Here is a 12556-nt window from a genome sequence, read left to right on the forward strand (position 1 = left end):
GAATGCTTGTATCTCCAAAGGACTTCAGTCTTCAAACGTGATCAGATTGCTTGTATCTTCAAAGGACTTCAGTCTTTAGAACTTTGGTATGTCTTCTGATCTTCAGAGCTTTAGTGTCTTCTTGTCACGCCCCCTCCCAAATTACCCTTTTATTCTGGAAGAGGATATGACCGTGGTAATTATTAGCCCTACTGCCAACACTCACCACCCAAGCCTACTAATCTAAATACCAACCTATTTAAAACATTAGTAATATACGCGTATAGCAAACCTCCCTTAAGGTTCTACAAAGATTACATAAATACATACATACAACCAAGACATTACATTTACAGAAAAATATTCACAGATGGCCCAAACATTCCTAAAGAAGCCCTAGTCCCTCTCAAAACATGTGTACATAAACAGATCATCAACCTAAGTCTTCTTAATAAGTCGAGTCTTTCAGTGGCAAGCAGCAGTAGCATCAACTTTGAGGAAACTGACCGCTATCTGAAAAAGGAAAACACAGAAATTCTTTGAGCTAAAAGCCCAGTGAGCGACTATAGAATCGTATAACATTAAGCATTACATCACTATAAACATGTAAATATACTAATGAGTAACTCAAGCAATTGTCTCTCAATGTAGTTTTAAACCATTCTTAGACATCATTAAACATCATTAATCCCTAGTTTAGAACGAGCCTGAAACCTGTCTCTTATACACATCTAGATGTGTATAAGAGACAGTCATTAAACATTATTATACCCTAGTTGAGAACGAGCCTAAACGCTCTAGCTCCCAACGTTTATTACCGGCCAAGAGACCATACTTCGGCCTCTCATTCATAACTGCCTACGTGCAAGTGGCCATACTAAGTACCATCATATCTTAGGTACTTCTGCTTGGATACCTTCTCAAACTTGTCCTTCAGTATCGAGCTACTAAGATACCTTCTCAAATGTCCTTCGGTATCAAGCTGGTCAGGTACCTTCTCAAATTTCCTTCGGTACCAAATTGGTCAGATACCTTCTCATATGTCCTTCGGTATCAAGTTGGTCAGGTACCTTCTCAAATGTCCTTCGGTACCAAGTTGGTCAGATACCTTCTCATATGTCCCTGTCTCTTATACACATCTAGATGTGTATAAGAGACAGATACTAAGTACCATCATATCTTAGGTACTTCTGCTTGGATACCTTCTCAAACTTGTCCTTCAGTATCGAGCTACTAAGATACCTTCTCAAATGTCCTTCGGTATCAAGTTGGTCAGGTACCTTCTCAAATTTCCTTCGGTACCAAATTGGTCAGATACCTTCTCATATGTCCTTCGGTATCAAGTTGGTCAGGTACCTTCTCAAATGTCTGTCTCTTATACACATCTAGATGTGTATAAGAGACAGCTATTACTATTCTCTAGTTGAGAACGAGCCTAAACACTCTAGCTCCCAACGTTTATTACCGGCCAAGAGACCCATACTTCGGCCTCTCATTCATAACTGCCTACGTGCACGTGGCCATACTCCTGTCTCTTATACACATCTAGATGTGTATAAGAGACAGTTACTAGTGAGATCGATACCAGCGAGATCCTCTAGAGCGAGATCAAGCTTTTCCTGGCAAATTTTCATCCTAGCGATACTCAGCCTAATTCCTAGCGAGATTTCCTTCTAGACCGAGATCCCTATCACAAAATCAACGAGATTTCCTTTATAAGTGAGATCCTCATTCCCATATCTCGCTATAACTCCCCATGGTGAACTGTTTGTTTGTTCTTCCCAAGCAATTCTCTGCTTATGCACCCATTCCTTGTTATAACTTCAAAAATTCATAACTCAAAATCCAGAGCTCTTTTCGAGAAACTTCCTTCTTCAAAATTATTTAGAATGGAGTTAACTTTCTTATCTTAAAATTTCAATCAAGAATTCCTTATAGTTTGGCTTGAATCCTCCAATCTTCACCTCGAGCCCTGATTAATCCAAGATTCTGCCTCCTCTATACTTTCTTCACTTCTTATTCTTCTCCTTGTGCAATCTTTCTCCGGAAAGACAACTTCGCAAACTAGATTCTCTCAATTTTCGAATGGCACTGATTTCACTAAATTTTCTCATGTCAATTGCCGAAACCATGCTTTTGAAGTTTTTCTTCCAAAAACTTCCCGCTGCCTCTAGAGTTCAAGGATTAACTGCCACGTCACCCCTCATTTAATATGTTTTTCCTTCCCTTCCATCATAATTTCTATAAATAAAAATGAATTACTACTTAATAAATATGCAATATAACATTCCTTTGGCTAAACATGCTTATCTAGGAAACCTAGAGTTCGGGGTTTACAATCATCCCCTCCTTAAAAGAAACTTCGTCCTCGAAATTTACCTGATATATCATTTGAAAAGTTGAGGATATCTCATCCTCATTTTCTCTTCAGGTTCCCAGGTAGCTTCCTCGATTCCATGATTATGCCATAGCACCTTCAACAAAGGAATTGTCTTATTTCTGAGTACCTGGTCTTTCCTGTCCAAAATCTCAATGGCCTCTTCCTCGTAAGATAAATCTTCTTTGAGCTGTACCGATTATGTTACTAGTATGTGCATAGGATCAGGCACATATTTCCTTAGCATTGACACATGAAATACATCGTGAATATAAGCTAGCTCCATCGGTAACTACAACCTATATGCTGCTGGACCAACCCGTTCCACAATTTCATATGGTCCGATGTATTGTGGACTTAACTTAAGAATTCCTTTCCATGGGGATAGCCGAAGAAATACCCGTTCTCCGTCTTCAAATTCTAGTTCTCTTCTTCGCTTATCGGCGTAGCTCTTCTGTCTATTGTGAGCCACCTTAAGATTATCTCTGAAAGTTTCACATTCTCTGTTGTTTGTTGAACTAATTCTGGACCCAATAATTGTCATTTTTCGACTTTGTTCCAGCATACTAGGGTCCTGCAAGGTCGGCCATACAATGCTTCATAGGGAGCCATTCCGATACAGAATGGTAGCTATTATTCTAGGCAAATTCAATCAACGATAAGTGTGTATCCCAACTTCCTCTGAATTGTAGTACACAAGCTCTTAGCATGTCTTCCAGTGTTTGTATAGTTCTTTCCGACGTTTCATCTGTTTGCGGATGAAAAGCCGTATTGAAATGCAATTTAGTGCCCATAGCCTTCTGTAAACTAGGCCAAAATTTTGAAGTGAACCTCGAGTCCCGGTCTGACACTATCGACAGTGAAGCTCCATATTGACTGATTATCCTATCCACATAAATCTTAGCTAGACGGTCTAGTGTAAAAGTAACTTTTACTGGTATAAACTTGGCTGTCTGGTTAGTCTATCGACTATTACCTAAATGCCATCAAATCCTGAGGGTGTCTTAGGCAATCCAAATAGAAAGTCCATTGTCACATGCTCCCACTTCCATTCATGCACTGGAAGTGGATTGAGTAATCCTGCTGGTTTTTGTCTCTCAGGTTTTACTTGTTGACAGATTATACATCGGTCCATATATTCTGCTATGTCTCTCTTCATCCCAGGCCACCAGTAAGATTTCTTCAAAGTTCTATACATTTTGGTGCTACCTGGATGCATAGCATAAGCGAAACTATGTGCTTCCTCTAGAATGGCTTGTTTAAGCTGTAGCTTGTTAGGCACACACATTCTCCCCTCTTTTTCTATTACATTGTCTGCTCCTATTTGAAAGTCAACTCTGATGCCCTTACTTACATCATCATCAGCAATCTTCTGAAGATTAGGGTCTTCCAACTAATCCTGCTTAAGTTTTTCTACTAAGGTAGGCCTTATTTAGAAAGTAGCTATCATTCCTCTTGAGATTCCACTGATAAGGCGGTTCTAGAATTCCTGAACTCCTGCAATAGCATACCTCTTATTGAACCAATAATGGCCTTGGGTCCCGAGGATTTCCTATTTAGTGCATCTGCTACAACATCAGCCTTACCAGGGTGGTACTCGATGGAACAGTCGTAATCTTTAATCAATTCAATCCATCTTCGTTGTCTTAGATTCAGCTCTTTTTTATCAAAGATATATTTTAAGCTTTTGTGATCTGTAAATATTTTGCAGCGCTCTCCAAATAGGTAATGTCTCCATAACTTCAGAGCCAAAACAACTGCTGCCAACTCCAGATCAAGCGTAGGATAAATGCTCTCGTGTTTCTTAAGTTGACGAGAGGCATATGAAATCACCTTCCCATCTTGCATCAACACACATCCCAATCCTTGTCAGGATGCATCACAATAAATCTCAAATTCCTTACCTGGAACAAGCAAGGTAAGCACTGGTGCTGATACTAATCTTTGTTTCAGCTCCTGAAAACTATGCTCACACTCCGACGACCATTCAAACCTCATGCCTTTCTTGGTCAGGTTCGTCAAGGAAGGGCTATCTTAGAGAAACCCTCCATAAATCTCCGATAATAACCTACCAAACCCAGGAAACTGCATATCTCTGAAACAGTCGTGGGTCGTTCCCAATTAACTATTGCTTCCGTCTTTTGGGCATCTACACTAATGCCCTCTGATGAAACAACATGCCCAAGAAATACCACCCAATCTAACCAAAAATCACATTTACTGAATTTAGCATACAACTGCCTATCTCGCAATGTCTTCAATACTATCCTTAGGTGGGTTGTACGATCCTCCCTACTACCAGAATACACCAGTATATCATCAATGAATACTATCATCAACTGGTCCAAGTAGGATGAAATATCCTGTTCATAAGATCCATGAATATCACAAGGGCATTTGTCAATCCGAATGGCATTACTAAAAATTCATAATGTCCATATCTTATTCTAAATGCGGTTTTAGGAACGTCAGTTTCCCTCAATTTCAGTTGATGATAACCCAATCTCAGGTCTATCTTTGAAAACACTGTGGCTCCTCTTAGCTGATCAAACAAATCGTCAATGCGTGGTAACGAATATTTGTTCCTAATCGTTACCTTATTCAGCTGCCTATAATCGATACACAATCTAAGTGTACCGTCTTTCTTCCTTACAAACAATACCGGAACTCCCCAAGGCGATGCACTAGGTCAAATGTATCCCTTGTCAATTAACTCTTGCAGCTGAATCTTTAATTCTTTTAACTCAGTCGACGCCATTCTATACGATGCCTACGATATAGAAGTTGTTCCTGGAATTAAGTCAATAGTAAACTCCACCTCCCTGTCGAGTGGTAATCCCGATAGTTCTTCAGGAAATACATCCCGAAACTCATTTACCACTGGGACATATTCTGGGTTCAGCTTTTTCCCTTGAGCAACCACTACATGAGCCAGATAGGCTTTACATGTCACACCCCACACCAGATTACCCTCCTAATCTGGATGAAATGGTGACTGTAGTAGTTACCACCCCTTTTGCTAGCACTTACTACCTATCTTACCTGTTAAATATTGCTCAAACCCTGTATACATACAAATTAACTCAGAACTTAACACATTTACATTACAGGTTCTCGCAGCATTGATCATACATGGATATTACAACCTAGTGAGCCCCATCAAGAATACTAGTCACTAGAAAGACACATGTGTACTAACTAACATAGGTCTTCAATTACGCTTCCTTCAACCTATTTCTTTAAGTGGCAGAATAGCAGCAGAATAGTCTTTTGGGAACTGATCACTACCTGAAAGAAAACATTTGAAAACGTGAGCTAGAAGCCCAGTGAATGACGTAATAAAAGTATAAATCTCATGCTCAAAACCGAAAGCTTGAAAACATAATATTGAAACTAAAATTTTCTAAGCAAACGTGTACATAAAACCTTTGAAACCACCATCAAACATCATTATTCCTTAGCTGAGAATGAGCATACATCGGTCTAGCTCCCAACGTCTGTTATCGGCTAAGAGACCCATACTTCGGCCTCTCATTCAAACCTGCCTATGTGCTCATGGAGTTTTCTATGTACCGCCAACACCTTAGGTACATTTATTTAAATACCTTCCTTACCTTTGGTATCCGACTCACTCAAGCTATCGAGTTCTCGAAAAGCATTTAAAGAATAGTTCTTAAATATAGCATAGAAAACTCTTTAAGATACTTTCCCTACCTTCAGTATCTCTTTCAGTATATTTAGGAATACTAACGTATGTACTTTGACAATCTTAGGTACTTAAAGCATAGTACATCAAGCTTCATACAACCTTAGCTTTAACCCTAATGCATGCTTCATACTTTGCAAAATAAGTTGGCTTAAATCATGTTGAACTAGCTTGTAAAACTATTAGCATGCGTTAGATATGGAAAACGTACTTGGAAAAATCATACATCAGTAACATCGTGCGTTGATAAACATTCATAAGCATTAGCAATTCCAAACTAACCTTCTAGCCTAGGAGAAGATATGACTGCCCTTATCCTTAGTTGAGAGTGAACTATTAGATCTAACCCTCAATGTCAACCTTAGTCGGGGAGAACCCTTTTGCTCAATCCCTCGACATCGTATTACCTACATGCACGTGGTTATAACTGAGTACCGTCATACCTTAGGTACTTGACTAGGATACCTTCTCGTTGTCCTTCGGTATCCTTAGGATACCTTCTCATTGTCCTTCAGTATCCTTAGGATACCTTCTCATTTTCCTTCAGTATCCGTCATATACCTAGTCATAAACATTTAGTTGAAAGGATACCTTCACATTGTCCTTCAGTATCCGTCATATAATTAATCATAAACATTTAGTTGAACACTAAGGCTTAGTGCTCAAATCATCATACTAATTCATCCATCATACTAGTTCACCATAAAATGGAGTTACTTAAACATGCTGAAAGTATTTGGACAAGATAACATATTTAAATCATGTCAATTCCATGGGACACATGCTTTACTTAGCATGAGAAACAGTTTCACAAATATGTTGCTTGGCACTTCATTTAAACACCTAGCATGAGAAATATCTTCAAATAAATCATAGTTTCTAAATCATTAAAACAATAAGTCATCACATCGTCACTCACAGCTCGTTGGCCTCTTAACGAGTTATATGCCTCTCCTAGCTCTTCTTGGCCTGAAAGGACATAATTCCCAGTTAAACTACTTAGAATTCTTAGCAAAATACCTCAAATAGTTCAATGCAACTTTCATCAAAGACAACCTTACTAGCGAGATTCCCTTCATAAGCGAGATCCTCCTTCTCCACATGAGTTGTTTGCTTGTTCTTCCCAAGCAGCTGTCTGTTTATGCACATATTCTCTGTTACAAATTCAAAAATTCATAACTCAAAATCCAGCCCTCTTTTGAAGAAAATTCCCTCTAATAATATGTTTAGAATTAAGTTTGCAACATTACCTTAAAATTTCAGCTCAAAATTCCTCGTCGTTTAATCTAGAGATTCAAAACTTCATCATTGGCCCCAATTCAAGCAGTTGCCTACTTATTCAACAACTTCCAGTTCAAAATTCAAAATTATATAACTCGATTTCCAGGCCTCATCTTAAAAAGTTTCATTGTACAAAGTTGTTTATAACTGAGTTAACAATATTATCTCCAATGTTTAGCTCATAACGCTTCGTAATTCATCATGGAGCTTCAATTCTTCACTGATGGCCTAGATTCACCTGAGAAACAAACCCTTCGTCTTTATTTTTCCCTTCCGGCCTTATTCCGGTAAGTTTTCCTTCCAGCCGTATAGCCACAGAAAATAAACACACAGAGCTTTCGAATGCCACTGAAATTACACAAATAGCCTAAGTAGTTTGTCCAAACCAACCCAATGAATTCGACCTTCTTGCTTATATTACTGCCCAAAATCCAGCATGAACCCTCCTTGTGCCACCTGGCCCACTATTGGTGATGACAGGCTAACTTCATTCATAATATTACTTTAGCACTACACCTCATTAGATGGCATGGTCTCATTCATATGCTTATTATGCATTCCATCATCAAGCATGACCTTCCTTAGCCTAGCCGAGTTTTGTCCTACTTCTACACTTAACCACCCAAGAGCCTATTTCTTCTTGCTTCCATCTTCTACCCTTCCTAAGACATGGCTTCATTTAGCTCATTACAACACATCACATTACTTACTCTTACTTAAAGTAAGTAGGGTTCGGGTTTTACATTACATCCCTTGTTCAACAGCTTCCAAGCTTTCACTGTCAATATCAGATTCCCTGTGGCTAATCTTTTGATTCCTGTCAGCATCATATCCTGGCCATTTGATTTTCTGAGCACTACCTCTTTCTTGTAACAGTCTACTGAAGCACGATACTTAGAAAATCTATCCCAGGATAGCATCAAACTCCAATAGTTATAAGGGAAGTAAATCAACATAGAAGTTCTGACCATTGATCAGTACCTCACAATGATTATAACGTCTATCTACTATTACCACATCTTCCAAAGGGGTAGAGATAAATAACTCTTCAGGCATAGATTCAACCAACCTATCTATACTAGATGCATACATGCTAGATATAAATGAATGTGTGGCACCATGATCAAATAAAATATAAGCAGACTATCCACATATATAACTTTACAGGTCACAACATCTGGAGACTCCGCTGCCTCCTGATGTGTCACGACATACACTCACCCCTGCTGCTGGGGTCGACCTACGACATTCTTCTGCTTGGTTGGTTAACTGTCTGGGAGGTTGGCTATTGTGCTATTGGGACGTCCCTGTTCACCTGGGGACAGTCCCTCTTGAAATTCCCTGTTTGTTCACATTGAAAACATACACCTCTGCCATTATAGCATGCCCCAAAATGTTTCTTGCCACAACTAAGGCATGTCGATATCTTGTCTGTGCTGGCTACGTCTCACCAGCTCGTGGCATCTCTGATCGGCTAATTGCACCGGCCGAGGGTCTCATTTTTCTTTTCTTGGATCCCTGCCAACTGGTTCCCTTGAATTGGCTTCCACTAGTCTGAGTTGCAACTGGAGGTCGGGATTCCCTGTCTCTAGGCCCTACCACTGTCTCACTGCCTCTTGGCAACTACTCATCATCTGCCAAAATTCACTCAACTCGTGGTGCTATTTCTACTAACTGGTTAAAATCTAGCCAATTAGCCGTAGACGTCACCGGAGTTCGATTTCCTTCCTCAAACCTTGTTCAAATTTCCTACATCTATCTCTTTCCTCAACAATAATCGGCAGAGCATACTGTGATAACTTTGTAAATTTCTGCTCATATTCCACCACTTACATCGTTCCCTGTGTTAATCTAAGGAACTCATCCCTTTTTACATCCCAGAATGAGTTGGGGTAATACTTGTCTTCAAAGACCTTCTTGAACTCAAGCCATAACATTACATCTGTACTGGATCATCTGACGGATATCACTTTCCACCGTTTTCTTTCTGTAGTAGAAAGGTGGCTAACCCTACTTTCCTGTCCTCTGGACAACTCATAACATTGAAACATTTTTCTACTACATCCAGCCACAACTCGGCTTCAGCCGGATCTGTTGTACCTTCAAATGTCACAACCCCTAGAGCTTTAAACCTCTCAATTCCATATTTCTTCTCTGGGTCAGCTCGTACAGAGCTCACACTGGCTGCTAATCTCTGCATTATCTTGTCAAAAACTACATCTTCTAGCTGAGAATCTGCCCTTGCCTGGGGGGTACTAGACTCTCCTTTAGACATCATTTCCTGACCCACTGGATCATTCACCTTCTTTTTGCCACCCGGTGGGTTCTCTCCAACCTCTGGGCCCTTATTGATAGGGTCAGTATTCCTGCCACCTATCTGCTTACTCGGCCTGCCATGTTGCCTCGACATTTCACCTAATACAATGTACACATGTTAGGGACTCACACTTAGGGACTTAGACTTATACATGAACTTCCCCTCTCATTCCCAAAATCTTATGCTCTGATACCAACTTGTTACACCCTCCAAGATTACCCTTTTATTCTGGAAGAGGATATGACCGTGGTAGTTCTTAGCCCTACTGCCAGCACCCACAACCCAAGCCTACTAATCTAAATACCAACCTGTTTAAAACATTAGTAATATACGCATACAGCAAACCTCCCTTAAAGTTCTACAAAGATTACATAAATACATACATACAGCCAAGATATTACATTTACAGAAAAATATTCACAGATGACCTAAACATTCCTAAAGAAGCCCTAGTCCCTTTCAAAACATGTGTACATAAACAGATCATCAACCTAAGTCTTCTTAATAAGTCGAGTCTTTCGGTGGCAAGCAGCAGCAGGATCAAATTTGAGAAAATTGACCACTACCTGAAAAGGGAGAACACAGAAATTCTGTAAGCTAAAAGCCTAGTGAGCGACTATAGAATCGTATAACATCAAGCATTACATCACTATAAACATGTAAATATACTAATGAGTAACTCAAGCAATTGTCTCTAAATATAGCTTTAAACCATTCTTAGACATCATTAAACATCATTAATCCCTAGTTGAGAACGAGCCTAAACACTATAGCTCCCAACGTTTATTACTGGCCAAGAGACCCATATTTCGGCCTCTCATTCATAGCTGCCTACGTGCACGTGGCCATACTAAGTACCATCATATCTTAGGTACTTCTGCTTGGATACCTTCTCAAACTTGTCCTTCAGTATCGAGCTACTAAGATACCTTCTCAAATGTCCTTCGGTATCAAGTTGGTCAGGTACCTTCTCAAATGTCCTTCGGTACCAAGTTGGTCAGATACCTTCTCATATGTCCTTCGGTATCAAGTTGATCAGGTACCTTCTCAAATGTTCTTCGGTACTGGGGTATTTTGTAGCATCAAATTAAGTTCCATTGCCTACCATCTACACAAGAACTCATTCTCCCATAGCCTTCCTCTAAGAAGCATATTTCAACATTAGAAACTTAACTTTTGTAATGACTACATGACATACCTTGGCTTGTGTTACATATATACAAGTCGGGAAACATGCATTAAGTTATTCTCCAACCATTTGTTGTTTGAGGGATTATAAATTCATCATTAATGTTACTGTAACTTACTTGATCTTATATGCATAAGTATTTGAGACATTAATTCACTTAGTCACTCACCGCTCGTCAGGTTCCTAACGGTTTATACGCCTCTCCTAGCTTCTCTTGGCCTGAAAGGACATAAATCTCGGTTAAACTACTTAGAATTCTTTAGTAAAATACCTCAAATAATTCATTTATTAAAGGAACTTTCATCAACCAAAGACAGCTTTACTGGCGAGATCCTCATGAGCGAGATCCCCCTCATGAGCGAGATCCTCTTCATGAGCGAGGTTTTCATGAGCAAGATCCTCATGGGCGAGATCAGCAAGATCCTCATGAGTGAGATCAGTGAGATCCCCATGAGCGAGATCAGCGAGATCCTTAAGAGGAGATCAACGAGATTCTCAAGAGTGAGATTAATCTTTTCCTAGCAAATTTTCATCCTAGCGATACTCAGCCCAATTCCTAGCGAGATTTTCTTCTAGAGCGAGAACCTTATCATAAAATCAGCGAGACTTTCTTTATAAGTGAGATCCTAATTCCATATCTCGCTATAACTCCCCACGGTGAACTGTTTGTTTGTTCTTCCCAACAACTGTCTGCTTATGCACCCATTCCCTATTATAACTTCAAAAATTCATAACTCAAAATCCAGAGCTCTTTTCAAGAAACTTCCTTCTACAAACTTGTTTAGAATGGAGTTATCTTTCTTCTTAATATTTCAGCCGAGAATTCCTTATAGTTTGGCCTGGAACCTCCAATCTTCATCTTGGACCCTAATTAACCCAAGATTCTGCCTCCTCTATATTTTTTTCACTTCTTGTTCTTCTCCTTTACAATCTTTCTCCGGCAAGACAACCTCGCAAACTAGATTCTCTCAGTTTTCGAATGGCATAGATTTCACTAAATTTGCTCATGCCAATTGTCGAAACCATGCTTTTGAAGTTCTTCTTCCAAAAACTTCCCGCCGCCTCTAGAGTTCACATCACCCCTCATTTAATACATTTTTCCTTCCCTTCCATCATAATTTCTATAAATAAACATGAATTGCTACTTAATAAATATGCAATATAACATTTCTTTGGCTAATCATGCTTATCTAGGAAACCTAAAGTTCGGGGTTTACACTTCTGATCCTCAAAGCTTTGGAGGAGTTATATTCTTCAGATCTTTGGAGCTTCAGACTTTAGATCTTCAGAGAGATTTTGCCTTCAAGTCCCTCCAACCTCCCCCCAAATGAGGAGATAAGACCTCTATTTATAGAGGTTTCTCATGGGCCTTACATAGGCTTGGGTCTAATTACTTTATTGGGCCCAAATTGGGTTTGGGCTAAAGATAGGCTAGGGCTCATTTGTTGTTGGGTCGAAATACTGGGCTTGAGCTTAATCTTTAATTTTTAATCCAAAATTTCTCCATGGATTTGAATTAGGTTGGGCTCGAGCGACTTTAATTATTTTACCCAATCTATCTTATAATTTTTCTGATAGGCTCGGGCTTTCATTGATGATGTGGTAACTCGTGATTTGCCGAAATTTCTCATTCAACAAATGCCTCTTTTCGAGATTTATGCACATTTAAACGGTGGATGAATCTCGAAAAATATAATTTGAAAACAA

Source organism: Benincasa hispida, chromosome 2, assembly GCF_009727055.1.
Source record: "Benincasa hispida cultivar B227 chromosome 2, ASM972705v1, whole genome shotgun sequence".
Classification (NCBI taxonomy): Eukaryota; Viridiplantae; Streptophyta; class Magnoliopsida; order Cucurbitales; family Cucurbitaceae; genus Benincasa; species Benincasa hispida.